Source organism: Mus musculus, chromosome 5 (genome assembly GCF_000001635.26).
Source record: "Mus musculus strain C57BL/6J chromosome 5, GRCm38.p6 C57BL/6J".
In the NCBI taxonomy this organism is placed as follows: domain Eukaryota; kingdom Metazoa; phylum Chordata; class Mammalia; order Rodentia; family Muridae; genus Mus; species Mus musculus.
In genome coordinates, this window is record NC_000071.6 from 15669716 (window position 1) to 15693419 (window position 23704).

A 23704-nucleotide genomic window follows, 5' to 3' on the forward strand; every position below is an offset into this window, starting at 1 on the left:
GTTTATTTCCATCACCTGTTTGTATGTTTTTTCCTCTTTTTCTGTAAGGACTTCTACCTGTTTGATTGTGTTTTCTTGTTTTTCTTTAAGGACTTGTAACTCTTTAGCAGTGTTCTCCTGTATTTCTTTAAGTGATTTATTAAAGTCCTTCTTGATGTCCTCTACCATCATCATGAGATATGCTTTTAAATCTAGGTCTAGGTTTTCGGGTGTGTTGGGGTGCCCTGGACTGGGCGAAGTGGGAGTGCTGGGTTCTGATGATGGTGAGTGGTCTTGGTTCCTATTAGTAGGATTCCTACATTTACCTTTCGCCATCTGGTAATCTCTGGAGTTAGTAGTTATAGTTGACTCTGTTTAGAGATTGTTCTTCTGGTGATTCTGTTACCGTCTCTCAGCAGACCTGGGAGACAGATTCTCTCCTCTGAGTTTCAGTGCTCAGAGCACTCTCTGCTGGCAAGCTCTCTTACAGGGAAGGTGCGCAGATATCTTGTTTTTGGACCTCCTCCTGGTCGAAGAAGAAGGCCCAAAACAGGGCCTCTCTCAGAAGCTGTGTTGCTTTGGCAGTTCCCAGAAGCTGTCAGCTTCTGTGGTGCAGACTCTCACCTGTGCAGACTAAATTCCTAAGTTCCAGGGAGTCCTGGAACCAAGATGGTGACCGATGCTCCTGAGGCTGAGGCCGTCTCCCGAGCCAGGCGGACACCTGTCCTCTGGTCTGGACGGTGGCTGGCTGTCTGCAGCCCGCAAAGGGTACTGCCTCAGCGGCTCTGTGCTTCCGCCCGTCCCAGAAGCTGTCCGGTTCTCTGGCGCACCCTCTAACCTGTTCAGACTAATTTCCTAGGTCCCGCGGAGTTCCGGAACCCAGATGGCGACTGCTGCTGCTGAGGCTGAGGCCGCCTCCCAAGCCAGGTGGACACCTGTCCTCTGGTCCGGACGGTGGCCGGCTGTCTGTGGCCCGCCAAGGGTGCTGCCTCAGCGGCTCTGTACTTCCGCCCGTCCCAGAAGCTGTCCGGTTCTCTGGCGTACCCTCTAACCTGTTCAGACTAATTTCCTAGGTCCCGCAGAGTCCCGGAACCCAGATGGCGACCGCTGCTGCTGAGGCTGAGGCCGCCTCCCAAGCCAGGCGGACACCTGTCCTCTGGTCCGGACGGTGGCCGGCTGTCTGCGGTCCGCCAAGGGTGCTGCCTCAGCGGCTCTGTACTTCTGCCCGTCCCAGAAGCTGTCCGGTTCTCTGGCGCACCCTCTAACCTGTTCAGACTAATTTCCTAAGTTCTGCTGAGTCCCGGAACCAAGATGGCGACCGCTCGTAGTGTTTACTTTTAAGCATGTTTGCTCCTGCTTAGTTATCAGGGAGTCACAGTACTTAGCAGGATGAGGTGATGTGTCCTTTTGGAGGAAGTGTGCCGTGGGCAGTGGGCTTTGAGCCCCAGATCAAGCCCAGAGACTCTTTTCCTGCTGCCTGCCTGCTGATCCAGAAGGAGAGCTCTCAGCCACTTGTGCCTGAGTGCTACCATGCTCCCTGCTGAGACAACAATGGACCAAATCTCTGAAACTTTAAGCAAGCTCCAAGTAAAGCTGTTCTCTTATAAGAAGTGCCCTGATGATGGTGTCTCTTCAGAGCAATAGAGCAGTGACTAAGGCTCACAGTTGTGTCTGTTTAACATCATTCTAGGGAGGCCTTCTGTCCTTCAGCCATGCTCTCATGCTCACCGATGTTTGTGTATCATCTCTGCAAGAGCCCAGTGTTCTGGTCCTACAGCGTAATTAGTAATTAACAGGAAACCAAGACAAGAGGTCAGAGATCACATGACCATGTCTGCTGTTCATTGGAAAGCAGCTTGGAGCTAGAAGATGTTCTCCTGTCTCATAAGAAATGAGTCAGGGCACAGAAGAGAAGAAACAAAGCTTGGGAAACAGAGGAAAAAGATCTACTGAACCTGTTAACAGCTATGCATAATTTTATAAAAGCTGCCATTAATAAGTATTTTATTTAATAATGCAAACATATATTATATTCAGTTATTTTTTTCCTTGATTTTTCTGAAGCTCTGGATTGAAAGATAATGAAAGGCATGTATAGTTGCAGAGCTTTATATTATTATTAACCTCAGTTTTACTGTCCAGAATATTTGCAATAGAAATTACAACCAAATTTCTTTTTAAATTAGCCAAATAGTTGCCAAACATATATATAGATTTACAAATAATGACATGAATATGTAAATAGCATCACTATCCTACCTATAGATGTCAACACTGTAGGTTTGAAATTTGGACCATGTCTTCTGTTCCAGACTCTGAATTATATTAATCTTTCAATAATGACAGTAATAATAAGAAAAATGATAATAATAATAATAAGTAATTTTCAAACCCTATGTGGTGGTTTGAATATGCTTAGCCCATGGATCGGCACTACTAGGAGGTGTGGCCTTGTTGGAGTAGGGCGTAGTCTTGTTGGAGGAAGTGAGATCACTGTGGGTGTGGGCTTTGAGACCCTCCTCCTAGCTGCCTGGAAATGAGCCTTCTCCTGTTTGCCTGTGGAGTAAGATGTAGAACTCTCAGCATCTCCTGTGCCATGCCTGCCTAGATGCTGCCATGTCCCCACCTTGATGATAATGGACTGAAAGTCTGAACCTGTGAGCTAGCCTTAGTTAAAATTGTCCTTTATAAAAGTTGCCTTGGTCATGGTGTCTGTTCACAGCAATGACAACCCTAAGACCCTTTATAGATACCCTTTCATCAAGTTGGGTTTTTCAGTGATCTTTCTGATTCACAATCAATAACACAGTTAAGAGTCCTGGTCAGAGCTCTTCCTGTCTGTCTGTCTGTCTGTCTGTCTGTCTGTCTGTCTGTCTGTCTGTCTTTTGTCTTTAATCCCTGTTACTTGTGGTTCAAGACTTAGGAGAGCCTTGTTCTTAGCATATCAGTGATTTTCCAGGAATGGCCCTTTTCTCACTTAAAGCACTGTGTGATGACTCCTCTGTCAGACCCTGTCCTGTCTGCCCCAAGGCACTTTGGCTCTGATCCTCCAGTTACTGATCTTTCTTTCTTTCTGCTAAGAAATGTATGCAAAAATTGTGTTAAGAAAATTTATAGGAAGCCATAATTCCAGCTTAAGCTCATGTACTGGAGCTCAAAATGAGGATAAAAATCAAACTAGTTATGCAAACACTTTCCATCACAAAATTAAGAGTAAGTTGCCATCTGACCCCCCTTAGATCTGCAAAATGGATAAGTAATAAGTACACTTTTAAAAATCAGGAAAACTGAAAGAGGGTCAAATTTTCCAAACTGAACACCTGTGAGATGAGCGTTCCCACTGTTTGATTTTGCATCCTTTACTTCTTACTAAAACAACTTGGATTAGCCAGGCTGGAGATGTGACATTAACCAATCAGCGTCATTTTATTTGCGAGCTCTTTACTTTTTTTTTTCTATTGTTGTCCACAAAGTATCTGATAAGAGAATTTCAGGAGGACAAGCTGACCAACCTACGCTCATCAGTTTTCTTAGCACTGTGACCTGACCAAGAGCAATTCAAGGTTAGAAGAGTTCATTTTGTTTCAAAGTTTGAAATGATTCAATCTGTCACTGTGGGCACAGCATGATGGCAGGAGTTTGACATGATGAATTATGCGTTGTGTTCGAAGTCAAGGCAGAGATGAATAGTAATGCAGAGCTACCTCCTCCTTGGCCTTAATTTTCCTTTAGGAAGCCAGCCTATGAAATGATGCTGTATGCACTGTGGTACAGGTCCCATAGAGACCATTCCTGGAACACCCTCCCAGGCATCCAGAGGTGGATCTTCCAAGTGATGGATTCCAAACCCAGTCAGGCTGATGGTGAAAACTACCATCAGAATTTGTTCAACTTAGGGGTTTCTTGCCTGGTTTTAGTCAGGATCTTATCATATTGCCCAGGCCAACCTCAGTTTCCCAGCCTCCAAATAGTTGGGACCTTGAGTACACACCACTATACTTGTCAATCCATTCTTTTTCTGTAGTTCTGTCTCCCTCTACTCACCCTGAAGGAATGATGGGGTTCCTGTAACTGACCTAATTAATTCCATTTTGGCATTTCTCTGGCTCTGTTTTATCACTTTAAAATATTTTCTTTCCTAAATAACTCCCTTATGAAGTTACCTTGGATTCTAGGAATGTCAGGACTGGTTGTTAAACATCTTTATAGCTGGAAATTAAGCCTGGAAGGACAAATAACCACATAATGAGATCACATGCCCAAGTGGGAGCAATTAGTTTCTAATGGAAACAGAGGCTGCCCCTATCATAAAGCCAGCACATTACTGAGGCGGCATTGCTCCTCTCAAGTCTTTATTATTATTATTATTATTATTATTATTATTATTATTATTAAATATTTTTTATTTACATTTCAAATGCTATCCCTAAATTTCTCTATACCCTCCCCTCGCCCTGCTCCCCCACCCACCCACTCCCATTTCTTGGCCCTGTACTGGGGCATATAAAGTTTGCAAGACCTAGGGGCCTCTCTTACCAATGATGGCTGACTAGGCCATCTTCTGCTACATATGCAGCTAGAGACACAAGCTCTGGGGGTACTGGTTAGTTCATATTCTTGTTCCACCTATAGGGTTGCAGATCCCTTCAGCTCCTTGGGTGCTTTCTCTAGCTTCTCCATTGGAGGCCCTGTACTCCATCCTATAAATGACTATGAGCATCCACTTATGTTTGCCAGGTACTGGCATAGCCTCACAAGACAGCTATATCAAGGTCCTTTCAGCAAAACCTTGCTGGCATATGCAGTAGTGTCAGAATAGGGAACAAAATACCCATGGAATGAGTTACGGAGACAAACCTAAGACGAAAGGATGGACCATCCAGAGACTACCCCACCCGGGGATCCATCCCATAATCAGCCACCAAGCTCCTCTCAAGTCTTAACAACAATAGAGCTTTCTCCAGAATCTGGTTTAGCACTAGAACAGGGACCATGATTGACTAGACCACCAGCCTTGCTTTTAAACCAGCTGATCTGTCAGCTACCCACAGGCACATGTGCAGGGATGCCCACCGGCTACTCACACTTTCAATACTGCTTCCATTTCATTTGCATGATATGTTTCTTGCATTTTATCAACTTGACAAAGACCCAGTTGTACCTGAGAAGAGGAATTCTCTGTTAAAGAATTGGCATCACCCGACTGGCCCATGAACCTTTGTGGGTCATTTTCTATTTTTTTTTTCTATTTTTTTTCCATTTTTTATTAGGTATTTAGCTCATTTACATTTCCAATGCTATACCAAAAGTCCCCCATACCCACCCACCCCCACTCCCCTACCCACCCACTTCCCCTTTTTGGCCCTGGCGTTCCCCTGTACTGGGGCATATAAAGTTTGCGTGTCCAATGGGCCTCTCTTTCCAGTGATGGCTGACTAGGCCATCTTTTGATACATATGCAGCTAGAGTCAAGAGCTCCGGGGTACTGGTTAGTTCATAATGTTGTTCCACCTATAGGGTTGCAGATCCCTTTAGCTCCTTGGGTACTTTCTCTAGCTCCTCCATTGGGAGCCCTGTGATCCATCCATTAGCTGACTGTGAGCATCCACTTCTGTGTTTGCTAGGCCCCGGCATAGTCTCACAAGAGACAGCTACATCTGGGTCCTTTCAATAAAATCTTGCTAGTGTATGCAATGGTGTCAGAGTTTGGATGCTGATTATGCGGTGGATCCCTGGATATGGCAGTCTCTAGATGGTCCATCCTTTCATCTCAGCTCCAAACTTTGTCTCTGTAACTCCTTCCATGGGTGTTTTGTTCCCACTTCTAAGGAGGGGCATAGTGTCCACACTTCAGTCTTCATTTTTCTTGAGTTTCATGTGTTTAGGAAATTGTATCTTATATCTTGGGTATCATAGGTTTTGGGCTAATATCCACTTATCAGTGAGTACATATTGTGTGAGTTCCTTTGTGAATGTGTTACCTCACTCAGGATGATGCCCTCCAGGTCCATCCATTTGGCTAGGAATTTCATAAATTCATTCTTTTTAATAGCTGAGTAGTACTCCATTGTGTAGATGTACCACATTTTCTGTATACATTCCTCTGTTGAGGGGCATCTAGGTTCTTTCCAGCTTCTGTCTATTATAAACAAGGCTGCTATGAACATAGTGGAGCATGTGTTCTTCTTACCGGTTGGGAAATCTTCTGGATATATGCCCAGGAGAGGTATTGCAGGATCCTCCGGTAGTACTATGTCCAATTTTCTGAGGAACCACCAGACTGATTTCCAGAGTGGTTGTAAGAAGCCTGCAATCCCACCAACAATGGAGGAGTGTTCCTCTTTCTCCACATCCTCACCAGCATCTGCTGTCACCTGAATTTTTGATCTTAGCCATTCTGACCTGTGTGAGGTGGAATCTCAGGGTTGTTTTGATTTGCATTTCCCTGATGATTAAGGATGTTGAACATTTTTTCAGGTGCTTCTCTGCCATTCAGTATTCCTCAGGTGAGAATTCTTTGTTCAGCTCTGAGCCCCATTTTTAATGGGGTTATTTGATTTTCCGGAGTCCACCTTCTTGAGTTCTTTATATATATTGGATATTAGTCCCGTATCTGATTTGTGATAGGTAAAGATCCTTTCCCAATCTGTTGGTGGTCTTTTTGTCTTATTGACGGTGTCTGTTGCCTTGCAGAAACTTTGGAGTTTCATTAGGTCCCATTTGTCAATTCTCCATCTTACAACACAAGCCATTGCTGTTCTGTTCAGGAATTTTTCCCCTGTGCCCATATCTTCAAGGCTTTTCCCCACTTTCTCTTCTATAAGTTTCAGTGTCTCTGGTTTTATGTGAAGTTCCTTGATCCACTTAGATTTGACCTTAGTACAAGGAGATAAGTATGGATCGATTCGCATTCTTCTACATGATAACAACCAGTTGTGCCAGCACCAATTGTTGAAAATGCTGTCTTTCTTCCACTGGATGGTTTTAGCTCCCTTGTCGAAGATCAAGTGACCATAGGTGTGTGGGTTCATTTCTGGGTCTTCAATTCTGTTCCATTGGTCTACTTGTCGGTCTCTATACCAGTACCATGCAGTTTTTATCACAATTGCTCTGTAGTAAAGCTTTAGGTCAGGCATGGTGATTCCACCAGAGGTTCTTTTATCCTTGAGAAGAGTTTTTGCTATCCTAGGTTTTTTGTTATTCCAGATGAATTTGCAGATTGCTCTTTCTAATTCGTTGAAGAATTGAGTTGGAATTTTGATGGGGATTGCATTGAATCTGTAGATTGCTTTTGGCAAGATAGCCATTTTTACAATGTTGATTCTGCCAATCCATGAGCATGGGGGATCTTTCCATCTTCTGAGATCTTGTTTAATTTCTTTCTTCAGAGACTTGAAGTTTTTATCATACAGATCTTTCACTTCCTTAGTTAGAGTCACGCCGGGATATTTTATATTATTTGTGACTATTGAGAAGGGTGTTGTTTCCCTAATTTCTTTCTCAGCCTGTTTATTCTTTGTGTAGAGAAAGGCCATTGACTTGTTTGAGTTAATTTTATATCCAGCTACTTCACCAAAGCTGTTTATCAGGTTTAGGAGTTCTCTGGTGGAATTTTTATGGTCACTTATATATACTATTATATCATCTGCAAAAAATGATATTTTGACTTCCTCTTTTCCAATTTGTATCCTTTTTGATCTCCTTTTGTTGTCGAGTTGCTCTGGCTAATACTTCAAGTACTATGTTGAAAAGGTAGGAAGAAAGTGGGCAGCCTTGTCTAGTCCCTGATTTTAGTGGGATTGCTTCCAGCTTCTCTCCATTTACATTGATGTTGGCTATTGGTTTGCTGTAGATTGCTTTTATCATGTTTAGGTATGGGCCTTGAATTCCTGATCTTTCCAAGACTTTTTTCATTAATGGGTGTTGGATCTTGTCAAATGCTTTTTCCGCATCTAAGGAGATGATCATGTGATTTTTGTCTTTGAATTTGTTTATATAATGGATTACATTGATGGATTTTCGTATATTAAACCATCCCTGCATCCCTGGAATAAAACCTATTTGGTCAGGATGGATGATTGCTTTAATGTGTTCTTGGATTCGGTTAGCGAGAATTTTATTGAGGATTTTTGCATCGATATTCATAAGAGAAATTGGTCTGAAGTTCTGTATCTTTGTTGGATCTTTCTGTGGTTTAGGTATCAGAGTAATTGTGGGTGGGCCATTTTCTTAATTGATGTGATAAGTCAAGGCATAGCTCAAACTGGGCACTTACATCCTGGGTGGCTGGGCCTGGATAAAAAACAAAAAACAAAACAAAAAAAAAACAAAACAAAAAAACAAAAAATTATCTGAGAACTATCCAACTAAGAGGAACCTCTGGCGGGTCTCTTTTTCAGTTCCTGCCACATAAATTCTTTCCTGTGCCAATATGCTTTGGGTCAGTGTCTTAGCAGAACAAGAGAGACAGAGGGCATCACTAAGAAATCTCAGCTCCATGAAAACACACCTAAGGTCACTAAGCCTCAGCATCTGCTCTTCCCAGATAAGCTGCCTTGAATAAAACTTTCTTACTCCTCTCCTTTAGTCGTCAGAATGTGCTGGAGTTTTAGTCATAGCATCATGATAACAACCTTACAGAGAAAGAGAATTTTGAAATTATTTCTATTTTGTTCTGCTGGTTTGGTTTGGTTTGAGACAATGTCTCACACTATAACCTAAGCTGGAGCTCATTGTACAGCTAAAGCCGACCTCAAACTGACAGCAATCTTCACACCACAGCCTCCCGACTGCTTAGATTATAGGTGTGAATCCATACCTAGTGATCAATCTGTTTCATACTATTTGATTCTGTTTTATCCATTCTTTCACTGTCTATAAAATTCAACTCCTACTCATGCCATAAGAAGACTGATCTTGCTTTATAGAAAAGCCTTACCCAACTCAAAAGTGTAAAATGAAACCAACTAAGATCTTTAAACTGAACTAGCTATAATTATCTGTTTTTATCCTTGGTAAATAAACAAAGGGGATCACTCTGCTTTGTTTGAATGGTTTTTTCTTAAATGTTGTCACGCTTAACTGTAAAGGGGCCATAAGAAGCAAGACTCCCTGAAGGAACTACCAAACTGTGAGTGAAAATGGCCCACCCAAAGGGCATCATCTCTGGCACTGGAGGAAAACGACCATCTCCCATCTCCTGGAAACTGGGCCCACAGCTGACACTGAAGTGTGTATTTTCCATCCTTCTATTTGTGTATCTTTCATCCTTCTATTTGGTCTGAGAGTGCTATGGGCCTGGTGGAATGTAGCTGAGACTTTCTCCTTTTCCAGTTATGGCCAAAACTATAAGTAAATGTGTCTGTCCATTTCCAATTACACCATGTTGTCCCTTAATGCGAGTGAGCATTTAGATGAGATAGCGAACCTGGGCAAGAGGCTTTGGTAAGAGTGTGCTAGACCCTGGAGAAAGCTTCTTGTGTCACCACATATATGTGACCCTCCCAGAGTTTCTGCTGCCAGTTATCAGCATTGGATACAAGTGAGAATGCAGTTCTTGCAACAAAGAGACCTGTTTTCTTCCTGGAACATCCTTTCCTTCCTTTAGCCAGCACCCATGGCCTTTTGCCATCATTGACAAAATGTTAAAGTGACTATTTTGGAGTCAGAGCTCCTCTCCCTGGTGAACGCCTGCTGGCAGTAGACAGCCAGCCTTGTTTTTCTTTTGTTTTTCAATTTGTGGCTTTTGGCCCGTTTGAGGCTTCTCTTTTGTTTTCTGAAGTTGTCTTCTGAACAAAAAGTGGTGCTCCTTTCCAATCCTTTGGCAAGGCAATTAAGATGATTTTGTGCTTTGTTTTTCAATTTGGAAGGATGTCTTAAGAGTCAGAGAAAAACAGATGGAGATCAGTGCTGTGGTTTGCTTGGGAACAGAAAGCCCTGACTCAGTGTGGAGTTCTCTAGAAGCATTTTGATTAGGACTTAGTAAGAGATGACTTTCCACAGCCATCCAGCATGGCACCCAGTGTGCATGAAGTGCATCCTGAATCCATGCAGCTGCTCTTCCAGAGGTAACTGGCTAGTGCACCCATGAACACTTCTCCTCTGCCTTTTGGGCTCTTGTTCTTTCCTGGTGAATTCACATCTTATTTCCATAAAACATATATGCTGTAGCATACATACATACACACATACACACACACACACATACACATATACACATATACACACATACACACATACACACATACAATTGGTTTGTCTGTTTAGTTTTGGTTGGGTTTGAGGTGTGGTTGTTGTTGGATTGTTTTTGAAACAGAGTCTGTCTATGTAGCCTTGGCTGTCATGGAATTTGCTTTGTAAACCAGGCTGGCCTCAAATTCAGAGATTCACCTTCTTCTGTCTTCTGAGACCGAATAGTCAAGTCTCCACGCCCAGCAGTTTGAATTGTTGGATTAAAGATTTTGGACATTTGTCTACTTTATCTTTTCTATTAAGATAGAAAGAAGATAGCCTATTATTCAAATTTACTCAGAAAATTATTTTATAGTCAGTCATGGCTGGAATGCAGATATAAAAAAATCAGATTGTTTGGAACTGAAAAAAAAAGATAAAAAGTTTAAGAAACTCTTTAAAAATTTCCCTTTTCAAAACTGGCTGGCCATTCATACAGCTCATGAATCTTAAGGTTTAACAATATAAGTGAGTAGCCTCAGCTTATTTCAGTTTGTCTTAAATTTAATTTAGGTTTAATCATGTGTCTATAAACCTGTACTTTTATCATCGTGTTATTTTTCCTTATAACTTAACTGTTAACATTAATAGACCTTAAAAAAAATAAATACATTTAAATCCGATGAGCACAAGATGTTCAGAATTGTTAGCAAACGTCTTGCTTTTGTTACTGTAGCTTCTAGGCCCCAAGTACAGCCATTCTTGGGATTTCTGTTAACGCCGAAGTGACTTAGGAATTGCCTTGCTCATCTGGTGTCTTACACGTCACAGAGAATCCAAGTGACGTGAAAAAGGAAAGGAAAGGAAACAGAATGGGATCAGTTTCTGGATGAGCGTGAGCCACTAGAGCCTCAGAGCCACTCACAAGCTAGCTAACACCGAAAACACCTCCTCAACAGAGGCTCCCAGAAAGTGTAAGGGAAGAGACTCCGCACTACACCTGGCTCAATTAAGTGTGTTTCATAATTGTTATCAACAAAAATTTGCTTTGATTGACAATCAAGAGATACGTAATATTATAAGTTTGAGAAAAACCAATTTAGAGGAAAAGTAAGTACCAGAAATAAGGACTTTACTTAAAGTACACTTTTATCTAATACAAGCCAGTTCTTTAGAGGAACTAAGCTTTAAGCAATAAAGCCCTGAGCTGTTTAAAGGTCATAATTGTCTATCAATTTAATTCTATAATTTATAAAAGGGCAACTCATTTCATATTTCGGTTATGAACAAGTCACCATCTATTGCCTTAGTGATTCATTTTTCTATCTAGAAAGACCTGTTACTAAAGACTGTTTTGGATAGAGTCAATAACTTCAACTTACTTATTAACAAGAAAAGCTTACTCTTCTGTCCTAACGCCAGCAGTTTTCAAGGAAGGTTCACAGACCATTCATTCCTTGTCTGAAATGGGTTGGCTGAAGGCTCCCCTGGATGGGCTTCCTTTAGGTTCTTAGAAATGTAGTATTTTGGATGTTTTTGCAGTTAAACTTGACAAGATTTTGAACTAAAAATCTCAAGCAGTTCGCATACCAAATACAGTACATTTTTAATGACTGTACAATGCATAGATATGAGTGGTGTCCCTCCTGTGTCTGAATATAAAATCAAAGTTAATCCACAAAAACTTGGAAATCCATAAGTGAGACTCTGAACTAGCAAGAGACAAATTGAATTTTAAGGAGATGTTATGAGAATCTTTAAAGTCAAGAAATATGACTTTATTTTCATTTTTTTGTTGTTAGTTTTGGTTTTTTGTTTGTTTGGTTGGTTGGTTGGGGTTTTTTGTTTGGTTGGTTTTGGTTTTTGTTGTTGTTGTTTTTGTTTCCTAATCTAAAAAAGGAAGGGAAAAGACCTTGATTCCCCTTTCCTGGCTCAGAGCCAGGACTCCACTCTTGAGCGCGCTCGACTGGCCAGGAAGAACGACACTGCAACAGGATCCTTCTGCACACGTTTATTGGGAGAGCTTGATTGTAGAGGCGAAAAGACTTCGAGCCCAGAACTGGTGCTGCTTTTATAGGCCTAGGAGGGGCGTGTCTCACACCCGGATTGGTTATGCACTAAGCCTCATTTGCATGTTCCTCATCTGATTGGCTACTCTCTCTCAGTACCTTACAGAACCTCATTATCATACCTCATTTGCATGTCTCACATCTGATTGGTTATACTCTCAGTACCTTACAGAACCTCATTATCATACCTCATTTGCATGTCTCACATCTGATTGGTTATACTCTCAGTACTTTACAGAACCTCATTATCATGCCTGGGCCAGGCAGTGTCTTTGCAAAAAACTTTACTGCATATGTACACATTGGTTGTTTGTCCAATCTTATGCATGGTGGCCAGCAGTAGTCAGTGCCACTCAGCAACGGCACATGTGGCTTCCCACATCTCCCCCTGTTTGTTTTAATAAAATGAGGCTGGACTAGGCCTGTGCAATTATGACCATCTGCCATGGCTCCTGTTTTAGGTCGTTCCTCTAATGTCACAGCCTTACTCGTCATAGGGTAACCCTATCGCCACTGGGCCCCATTTCTTAGGTTGGACTGTGCACGAGGAAAGTTGCCCGTCTCTGGATACCGCAGTGCTGTGTGACAATAACTGCTAAATGACCTAGGGTGAACTCTGCAAAAGTGGCCAGCCAAAAAATGAATTAGTGGGGAAATCATGATCACCCTATTGATGAGCAAGGGCTGATCAATGATCGTTGAGTCTCTCTCATCCCATCTCATGCTGACTAATTCTTGAGCATAGATAACCAAATTTCAGGGGAGGAGCCGTTTTCAATAGCTAAAAGTGCCTGAGTTATAATCACCTTGTCACGTTTTTGTTGGGTTCTGAATTTGCATACCAACCAGAGCATGAACACCAGTCCACAGCATATGGCAGCACCAAACAAAATCACTCCCACCCATTCCTTAAAGTAAGAAAAAGCAGAGGTAAGCCAAGAGGTAAAGTCTCCAAGGGTCACTGGTTCCACTCTGGTCCCATTAAGGTTCAGGATCTGCATCTGCAGCCTCGTCTGCAACCTTTCCAGCTCCTGCGACCAGTTCCCCTTCAGGTAATTCGATAGGTCTGTACTTTTAATAAAAGAATTATTAATGTACCTATTGGGAGTAATGCACACATGCAAAGTGGATGCCACACAACTCATTTGTATGACATCCATCATCTGTTCCATGTCATGTTGTAAAATATCCACTCTCTGATTCACTAACATTAACCCTGAGGTGATATGAGAATCCACCCTTTGCAGGGTAAGCAATGCCTCAGACGTTTTTTCTGCTATCTGACTTATAGTGTCAGCAGTATTAATTTGATCTGCCCAATTAGACATAATCTTTTTCTTAAAAAATATACAGGGTGTAAAAGGTTTATCCACATTATGCACAAAGCATAATGTATAATTTAAATGAAAACTAGTACTCTTATACACCCGTGGCTCTTGAGGAGTTTGTCGTGCATAAGGCACATCCAAAGAACTTTCCTTTGCAAAAAAACAAAGGCTAGGTAGAAGAATTGGAATGTACCGGTAAAGGTACTGGCCATGATCTTACTATGGCCCATAAAGGTATACTTATCCTGGTTTCAATCATCAGGAGCAGGAGAATCATCTTGGGGTTCGTCTTGCTCTTTCACGGTCCTTGTCAGTCGCGTCGGGACCCAAAGTGGATTTTCTTCACCCTGTGGAAAAACACAAATAGCTCCCCAGGACCTGATTAAGATAGGATCCGGGCCATACCATTTATTATCAAGGACATTTTTCCATTTGACCATTTCATTGGGCGATTGAGGCCATTGTCCATGCCTTTCAGCTGGTGATCTTCCAGCATCATCCAATTTTAAAAAATTAAGAGTAAATATTGTAAGGGATAGAGCCATCTTTGGCGTCATAGCCTCTATTCCCCCTTTCTGTTTTTGCAAATATTGTTTCAGAGTGTGGTGGGCTCTCTCAATGATGCCTTGGCCCTGTGGATTATAGGGCAATCCAGTAATATGTTTCACTTGCATTTGTTTGCAAAATTGGCTAAATTTAGAAGAAGTATATGCAGGACCATTATCTGTCTTTAACACTAGGGGCTTGCCCCATGCAGCCCAAGCCTCTAAGCAGTGAGATATGACATGAACTGCTTTTTCCCCTGTCAAGGGAGAGGCATGTAGGACTCCAGAACTGGTATCCATGGATACATGTACATATTGTAATTTCCCAAAAGATGGGATATGCGTGACGTCCATTTGCTAAACATCTAGGGGTCGCAATCCGCAAGGATTAACACCCACGGAAGGTGCATTAATAAATTCTACACATTTACCACACTGTAGGACAATATCTCGGGCTTCTGTTCATGTGAGCTTAAATTTTTGTCGTAATGTAGAAGCAGGGACATGATAAAGCTGATGAAAATTCTTAGCACTGTCTATAGAGCTTTGTGATAGGAAAACCATATCTCTGGTGGCTGAATCAGCAATTGCATTTCCCTTAACCATAGGCCCAGGTAATGATGTATGTGCTCTAATATGTTGAATATAAAAGGGATGCTCACGCATCAAAATACAATTTTGTATTTTCCTCAAAATTTCAGATACTGGACTAGACTGCTTAAAATTTCTGGCAGTCTCTGATGCTAGAACCGCATTAACTACATAAGCAGAATCAGAGATAATATTTATGGGCATAGGAAATCTTTTAAAAACTTCTAAAACCACCAAACATTCTACCAATTGAGGGGCTCCTGGTGTAAATTGCAACCTTACAGCCTTTTCATTGATTACATAACTTCCAATTCCTGTTTTTGATCCATCTGTATAAATATCAATGGCTCCCTTTATAGGGGTATTAGCCGTTACCTTTGGAAATATTACTGGATGTAATAACATAAAATGTAATAACGGATGTTTAGGATAATGATTATCAATTAAACCAGAAAAACTGCATCTAAGAATGGCCCATTCATCTATAGTAGCACACAGTATTTGCATTTGTGCGACAGTATAAGGGACAATTATGCTATCAGGTATTTTTCCAAAGTAAGTAATTGAATTTTTTATCCCTTTGTGTGCCATGTTTGCTACCATAGTGGGATAATGCTCTATAGTCTTATTAGGGGATATATGTGGATGTATCCATACTAAAGGACCATCTTGCCATAACACAGCAGTTGGCAAATTTATGGTTCTTAATATGCATAGGTACAAAGGTTCTTGCTCATTTATACGATTTAACTGTGCTCTTTGGATAGCTCTTTCCACCTTCCTAAGAACATCAGAAGCCTCAGGTGTTAACTGTCTCAATGAGGTAATATGTGATTCTCCTTCTAAAATTTGAAATAAAGGTTTTAATTCCGAAGTAGGGATCCTTAAATAAGGTCTAATCCAATTTATATCTCCTAATAATTTTTGAAAATCATTTAATGTCTTTAGATGATCTTTTCTTATACTAATCTTTTGTGGGGTGACACATCGTAAAGTAATAGTGGCTCCTAAAAAATGACTAACATTAGACTGCTGTACTTTTTCTGGTGCAATAATCAAGCCATTATTTTTAAAGTTTCATTAAGCAAGCCATAAGCTTGCTGTATACTTTCTTCTTCAGGTCCACAAATCACTATATCGTCCATATAATGACAAATTTTTAAGGAGGGGAAACCATCCCTAACCGGTTGCAAAGCTTTTCCTACATATAACTGACATATTGTAGGGCTATTTGCCATTCCTTGGGGTAATGCCCGCCATTGGTACCTTTTATCAGGCTCCATATGATTAATAGAAGGCAAGGTAAATGCAAATCTAGGTTTATCTTTCTTATTTAATGGAATGGAAAAGAAACAATCCTTAATATCTACTACTATAATTCTCCAATCCTTAGGTAGAGCTGAGAGTAGGGGGAGTCCTCTTTGTACAGAACCCATAACTTGCATTTGTGCATTAATGGCTCTTAGGTCATGTAACAATCTCCATTTACCTGACTTCTTCTTTACAACGAAAATAGGGGTGTTCCAGGGTGATTGAGTGGGTTCCACATGTCCCAGGTCTAATTGTTTTTGTACTAATTCTTTAGCTGCTTTTAACTTCTCAGAGGGTAAAGGCCACTGAGGCACCCACACCGTGTCCTCCGTACGCCATGGAATGGGCAAAGGCTCCTCAGTGGCCCCTAGAAAAAACTCAGCCCTTTCTTATCTACTTTTTCTGTGGCTTTAACTGGTGAAATTCTACCTTGTAAGTTTTTTCCAAGACCTAGTCCAGGTATATATCTCATTCCTTTCATCATTTCCTTGCTTTTCTGAGAGTAATCATTAGTGAATATAAAGTTCATGGCTGACAACACATCTCTTCCCCATAAGTTTACAGGTAAAGGGAGTACATAAGGTTGAAAAAGCCCTGTTCTTCCTTCTTTATCTTTCCATTGTAAGGATTTTGCACTTATAGTTGGGGTAGCCTCATATCCTAATCTTTGTAAGCTATGTGACGATTGATTAACAGGCCAAGAAGCGGGCCACCAATTACTGGATATAATGCTTTTATCTGCTCCTGTATCCATTATACCTTGAAAGGTTTTTCCTTCTATTTGTAATTGTAAAGTGGGACGATTATCCAAATCTAAAGATATGTAGGCCACATTAGTTCCTGTAGAACCGAGTCCCTTATCTCCTCGGGAATCCTGGCTACTAGGGAACATGTTATGCAAACTAGGAAGAATCAGTAATTGAACAATGCGATCTACAGGAGAAATGGCTACAATACCTCGGGGTGCAGAACACATAATCTTAACTTGTCCCTCATAATCTGAGTCTATAACTCCGGGATGTATCATCAATCCCTTCAAAGCAGAAGAGGACCTACCCAACAGTAGGCCCACTGTATCCTTTGGTAATGGACCTCTAAAGTCTGATGAAATAGGTTGGCACCCCATTTGAAGTGTAAGAATTACTCTGGAGGTGGCACAGATGTCCAATCCTGCTGAACCTGGAGTGGCTCTCCTCGGTCTCTGGGTGGCCTCATGGACACTGTGGTCTGAAATGCCCCATACATTTGGGGGCCCTGGGGACGGGGGCCCCTCACCCTGTTTTTTGGCTGTTGCACTTTAAACTGAGGTATTGGCCTTCCTTTTATATCTCTGACTGATCTACATTCATTTGCCCAATGTCTTCCTTTCCCACATTTTGGGCAAGTACCTGGTTCTGTCTTTTCAAACCTACTCTTTCTACCCTTTGTACACTGCTTTTGCATATGACCTGTTTGTCCACAATTATAGCAGGTTATTTCTTTTGCTTGCGCCATCAAAACTGCGGCAGCCAGCCCTGCATTTGAAAGAGGTCCTCCTATTTCTCTAAAGGCTTTCATCCATGCTTGTAGCCCTTTCCCTTTCCATGGTGTGATAGCATTTCTACATTTTTTGGTACATTGCTCATAAACTAATTGTTCAATTAATGGCATTGCGGCCTCAGCGTCACCAAATATACATCCTGCCGCTTCCATCATGCGAGCCACAAATTCAGAGAACGGCTCATTAGTTCCCTGAATAATTTTTGTCAAGTTACCAGATACCTCTCCTCTATTAGGCAATGCTTTCCAAGCTTTCACTGCTGCCTGATTAATTTGATCATAGACCTGCACTGGGTATCCTAATTGATTGTTTGTCCATATACCCTGACCTGTAAGCATTTCAAAGCTCCATGCTTGTTGCCCTGCAGTAGTATTAGCACGGGCCTGACTCAAACACAGATCATGCCATATAGACTTCCAATCTAGATACTGTCCCATCGTAAGACATGCCTTTACCACACTCATCCAGTCAAAAGGAGTCATGGCATTGTGAGCCAATCTATCAATTTGGGACTGAGTAAATGAGGCATTAACTCCATAGGTCCTTACTGACTCTGCTAGCTCTTTTACTTGTTTATGCGATATTGGCTCATAATATCGCTGTTGAGCATGATCCTGAAAAACAGGAAAAGCCTGACATATTTTTTGCAACCCTTTAGGAGTGCAAAAAGAGTGACCATTGCCAATTGCTTTCTTATCTGCATAAGACGGAGTAGGTGAGGGAGCACTGAAACTCCTCCCTATTGGACCAGATCTTTCTGCTTCATACTCCGAAGCAGCCTCCTTCAAATCTTCCTCCTCTCCTGTTGATAATTTGGAATCCTCTGAGCTAGACAATTCTAACGACTCAGAGTCCTCGAGAGGAGGGTAAATTGACTTAATTTTCTGCTTTTTACTATTTTTTATACTATTTTTTGTATCTTTACATTTTGGGAGTTGACAATTAAAGCCATGATATAAGATCAAGGCAAGAAAGATAGCAACCCCAGCAACAATTATCAGATCTATTTCGTAGGAGAGCATGCCTCTCACATTAATTCCTTTCTACTTACCGGTACCACCGTTCCTCAGCTGCTGAATCCACTCCGGATCCTTCTCAGCAGTCTGTTTTACAGGAACACTTCATTACCACCGTTCCCCAGCTGAAGAGTTCTGAATCCACGCAGGATCCTTCTCAACAGTCTGTTTTGCGGGAACCTTTATTAACTGCTCCTTCCCCGTGATGCAGTTCTGAATCCTCCCTGTAGCAGGGGGTCTTCGCTCTTGCCTGAAGATGTTTCTTGTCCCGGGTTTTCGGCACCACTTCTTGAGCGCGCTCGACTGGCCAGGAAGAACGACACTGCAACAGGATCCTTCTGCACACGTTTATTGGGAGAGCTTGATTGTAGAGGCGAAAAGACTTCGAGCCCAGAACTGGTGCTGCTTTTATAGGCCTAGGAGGGGCGTGTCTCACACCCGGATTGGTTATGCACTAAGCCTCATTTGCATGTTCCTCATCTGATTGGCTACTCTCTCTCAGTACCTTACAGAACCTCATTATCATACCTCATTTGCATGTCTCACATCTGATTGGTTATACTCTCAGTACCTTACAGAACCTCATTATCATACCTCATTTGCATGTCTCATATCTGATTGGTTATACTCTCAGTACCTTACAGAACCTCATTATCATGCCTGGGCCAGGCAGTGTCTTTGCAAAAAACTTTACTGCATATGTACACATTGGTTGTTTGTCCAATCTTATGCGTGGTGGCCAGCAGTAGTCAGTGCCACTCAGCAATGGCACATGTGGCTTCCCACACTCCACCTGGCTTAGAACCTGTGCAGGCCCCTAGTGTGCTGCCATGTTTCTGTGAGTTCTTCTATGCTTCAGTCCTGCTGTGTCTGGAAGACACTGTTTCCTTGGTGTGAGCCTTCCTACAGGCTCCTACACACTTCCTACTGCCTCTTTTCCAGAGCTTCCTAAGCCCCGAGGCAAGGGATCTGATGAAGACATCTCATTTAGGGCCCAATGTTCCAAGTTCTTTCACTCTTTGCACATCATCCAGCTGTGGGTTCTGCACTAGAACCTTCTGCAAGAGGAAGATTCTCTGATGATGGCTGAGCAAGTCATTGAACCAAGGATGCAGCAGGATTTTGTTGAGTAATTTTATTTTACTAAGTTCCTTTAGCAGAACATTAGCATTTGGTTTTACCCTAGCTTTAACTAGTCTCAGGATTTTGGCTACCCAAGCATTGTCAGGCATGGATCCTATCTCGTAGAGTGAGCCTTAAATTGAATCAGATGGTGGCTGGTTATGCCCATTCCTTTTGTACTATGGATCCACTAGCATATCACGCAGGCTGGTCATCACTGTAGAATGAATGGTTTGTAGCTGGGTTGATGTTTGCCTTTCTGCTCTGGTAGCAAGCAGAGTACCTTACAGATCGTGATCACCAGTCAGCAGGGGTGAAAGCTCTAGTTAGACACCAGCATGACTTCTCCAGTATGTAGGTGTTGTCTTCAGCGATAGGGCTTTACCATCTAGATTAACTAATATTTCTTAAAATATTGATCTGAGCTTAGTAAAATTTACAAAATAACATGCTTTAAATTACAAGTTTTGTATAAAAAGATAGTATATTATTTCTTTTTATTGGGTTCTTGTTGTTTAAATTCCTTAACAAAATTAAAGTTTACTTTTTAAATGAATAAAGTTTAATCTATAACAATCTCAATGAGTTACTGCTCTTTTGCAATTTTATATTTTATACATACAAGCATTTTTTAACATTTAAAAGCATGACAGTCCTAATATAATACTATCATGGCTGTTGTCTTAACAGTCTATAAAAATAGCTGAAGATAAGTTGCTAAGTTACGACCATCTCTGTGTACATCCTGACAGTCACGTGGGTTAACACTAACAACAGTATTATAACGCAGTAAGCAATCATTGGGGTTTATTCATCGTCATGTAAATGTAACAAATATAAAAGTTATATTTTAATGTAGAGCATATAAAGCTGTCAATTCCAAGGTTTCCTCAAGTATACTGTTCATAAACACCCAAAACCTAGGCTGTACCACAAAACACATTCAAAATGTGGTCCCTGATGTATGTATGTTCTTACTTCTTCATCAACAAATAAGCACTAGTTCTCACCACCCACATTCTGTTAGTGACGGCTTGTGATGAGCAGAAAGAAATCTAGAGGTTCTTTCTCTCGATCCAGAACAGGCACAAATGCTGTCTATTTATTAGATGCTCTTCTTGAAACTATGGATAATTAAAATATCAGTTCAGTTAACTTGTGGAGAAAAATAACTCAGAACTTGGCTATAGATGTTATAACTTACTTTGAATGTATGTGTGCATGTGCATTGTGCCTGAGAGTATGGGTGAGTGAGTGTTGCTGTGTGTGTGTGTGTGTGTGTGTGTGTGTGTGTGTGTGTGTGTAGATAGGCAGCACAGAACATGTGGGGTCAGAGGACAACTGTGAGAGTTGGTTTTCCTTTCTACCATTTGATTCTCAGCATCCAACTCAGGCCATTGGTCTTGGTGGTGGGGCCCTTTACCCACTGAGCCCTCACATCTACCCAGAGTATTGTTAAATGCAATCTTCTGAGAGACAAAGCTTGTTTTGCAGACAAAGTTGTTTTAATCTTATTACTACAGCAGATCAAAAGCCGGTGTGTGTGCAGTGTTTGCTGTAAGATGTTAACTGTCCACTTCCGTACACATGGACTCCAGGTAATCTTAGCCTCAGGATAACTTCTTCCATACTCTTTCTCACTTCAATTTATTTTACACTGCTTTCCCCCCTACACATGTGCTCAAACTGACTAGACATGCAACACCCTCACCCCTTACGCTCTGCCATACCTACTTCTTCAACGAGGGACAAAACACCAGCCTGATAATCAACAAAAGACTGGGAGAAAACATTGGTTTACAGATAAGAGGCAGAGTCATGAAGATTAAAATACCCTACAGAAAAAATAGTAACTAGAGCAAGAAAGGAGCATAGAGGTCTTACACACAATCAATACCAACTGTTCCACTAGGTGGCAATCTTAGATGCCTCCGATGGCCTTCTGCTCATGAAATTGATTTCAGACATAAACATATGGTTCTCATTTTTATATGCTGCATGTGCTCTGGGTAGAATCTATGCATGAGTCCACTCACTAACTCAATTACAGAGAACTCACCAGAGGACACAAAGTCCCATGCCCTTGGAGATTAACAAACCTAGAGCAGGAGAATTTTAACAAGAATCAGGAATTGGCAGTTTATGAGTGATAATGGCCCACCCCAAAAGGCAAGGAACCCGGTGCTCAGGAAAACTATCATGTCCTACTTCCAAAAGTTGTGCACACAGCTAAATCTACATTTGTTGTTTGCCATCTTTTCTCTCCTTCTTTCTTTCTTTTTTTTGGGGGGTGGTGGGGGTGAGGGTAGGGAGTGAGACAGTTGTTTCACTACTTCATATAGCATTATAAACATTTCCTAAGAACTATGACTATGCTTCTCTCAAGCCTCATTTACAATGAATGAACTAGTTCACTAATACTAATACTTTTAAATATTTTTATTGGATATTTTATTTATTGACATTTCAAATGTTATCCCCTTTCCCGGTTTCCCCTCCAGAAATTTCCTATCAGCAACCTCTGCTTCTATGAGAGTGCACGCCCACCCATCCATTCCTGCCTCACTGGGGCATCGAGTCTTCACAGGACCAAGAGCCTCTCCTCCCACCAAGGCCATCCTCTGCTACATATGCAGCTGGAGCCATGGGTTCCTCCCTGTGTACTCTTTGGTTGGTGATTTAGTCCCTGGAAGCTCTGGGGCTCTGGTTGGTTGATATTGTTGTTCTTATGAGGTTGGAAACCCCTTCAGCTCTTTCAGTCTTTTATCTAACTCCTCCAATGGGGGCCCTGTGCTCAGTCCAATGGTTGACTTCGAGGGTCTACCTCTGTATCTGTCAGGCTCTGGCAGAGCCTCTCAGGGGACAAAGATCTCAGGCTCCTGTCAATAAGCACTTTTTGGCATTCACAATACTGTCTGAGTTTGGTGTCTGTTTATGGGACGGATCCCCAGGTGGGGCAGTCTCTGGATGGCCTTTCCTTCAGTCTCTGCTTCATACCCTTTCTCCATATTTCCTCCTGCGAGTAATTTGTTCCTGCTTCTAAGAAGGACTGAAGCATCCACCCTTTGGTCTTCCTTCTTCTTGAGCTTCATGTGGTCTGTGAATTGTATCTTGGGTATTCCCAGCTTTGGGGCTAATATGCACTTATCACTTAGGGCATACCATTTGTGTTCTTTTGTGACTTGGTTACCTTACTTAGTATGATATTTTCTAGTTCCATCCATTTGCCTAAGAATTTAATGAATTCATTGTTTTTAATAGCTGAGTAAATGTGTAAATGTACCATATTTTCTGTATCCATTCCTCTGCTGAAGGACATCTGGGTTCTTTCCAGCTCCTGGCTATTAAAAATAAGGCTGCTATGAACATAGTGGAGCATGTGTCCTTATTACAACATCTTCTGGATATATATCCAGGAGTGGTATACCTGGGTACTATGTCCACTTTTCTGAGGTACTGCCAAACTGACTTCCAGAGTGGTTGTACCAGTTTGCAATCCCACCAGCAATGGCGCTCTTCTTTTTGCACATCCTTGCCAGCATCTGTGGTCACCTGAGCTTCTGATCTTAGCCATTCTGACTGGTGTGAAGTGGAATCTCAGGGTCATTTTGATTTGTGTTTCCCTGATGACTAATGATGTTGAACATTTCTTTAGGTGCTTATCCGCCATTCAAGTTTCCTCAGTTAAAACTTCTCTGTTTAGGTCTGATCCCCATTTTTAATAGGATTATTTAGTTCTCAGGAGTCTAACTTCATGAGTTCTTTTTATATATTGGATATTAGCCCTCTATAGGATGAAGGATTGATAAAGATCTTTTCCCAATCTGTTGGTTGCCTTTTTGTCTTATTGACAGTTTTCTTTGCCTTAGAGAAGCTTTGCAGTTTTATGAGGTCCCATTTTTTGATTCTTAATCTTTCAGCATAAGCCATTTTTTTTCTGTTCAGGAAATTTCCCCCCATGCCCATGTGTTCAAGGCTATTCCCGACTTTCTCCTTTATTAGTTTCAGTGAACCTGGTTTTATATGGCGGTTC

General features: G+C 41.5%; 1 pseudogene across 1 annotated transcript in view; it reads left to right on the plus strand.

Moving 5' to 3' along the window:
- The first annotated feature begins 10994 nt into the window (after positions 1 to 10994).
- Positions 10995 to 23704, plus strand: part of Speer4cos (spermatogenesis associated glutamate (E)-rich protein 4C, opposite strand transcript) — a 33887-nt pseudogene continuing 21177 nt past the window's right edge. The window contains exon 1 of the transcript NR_001585.3: positions 10995 to 11123. The product of NR_001585.3 is annotated as a spermatogenesis associated glutamate (E)-rich protein 4C, opposite strand transcript (transcript). The remainder of the gene's footprint in view (positions 11124 to 23704) is intronic.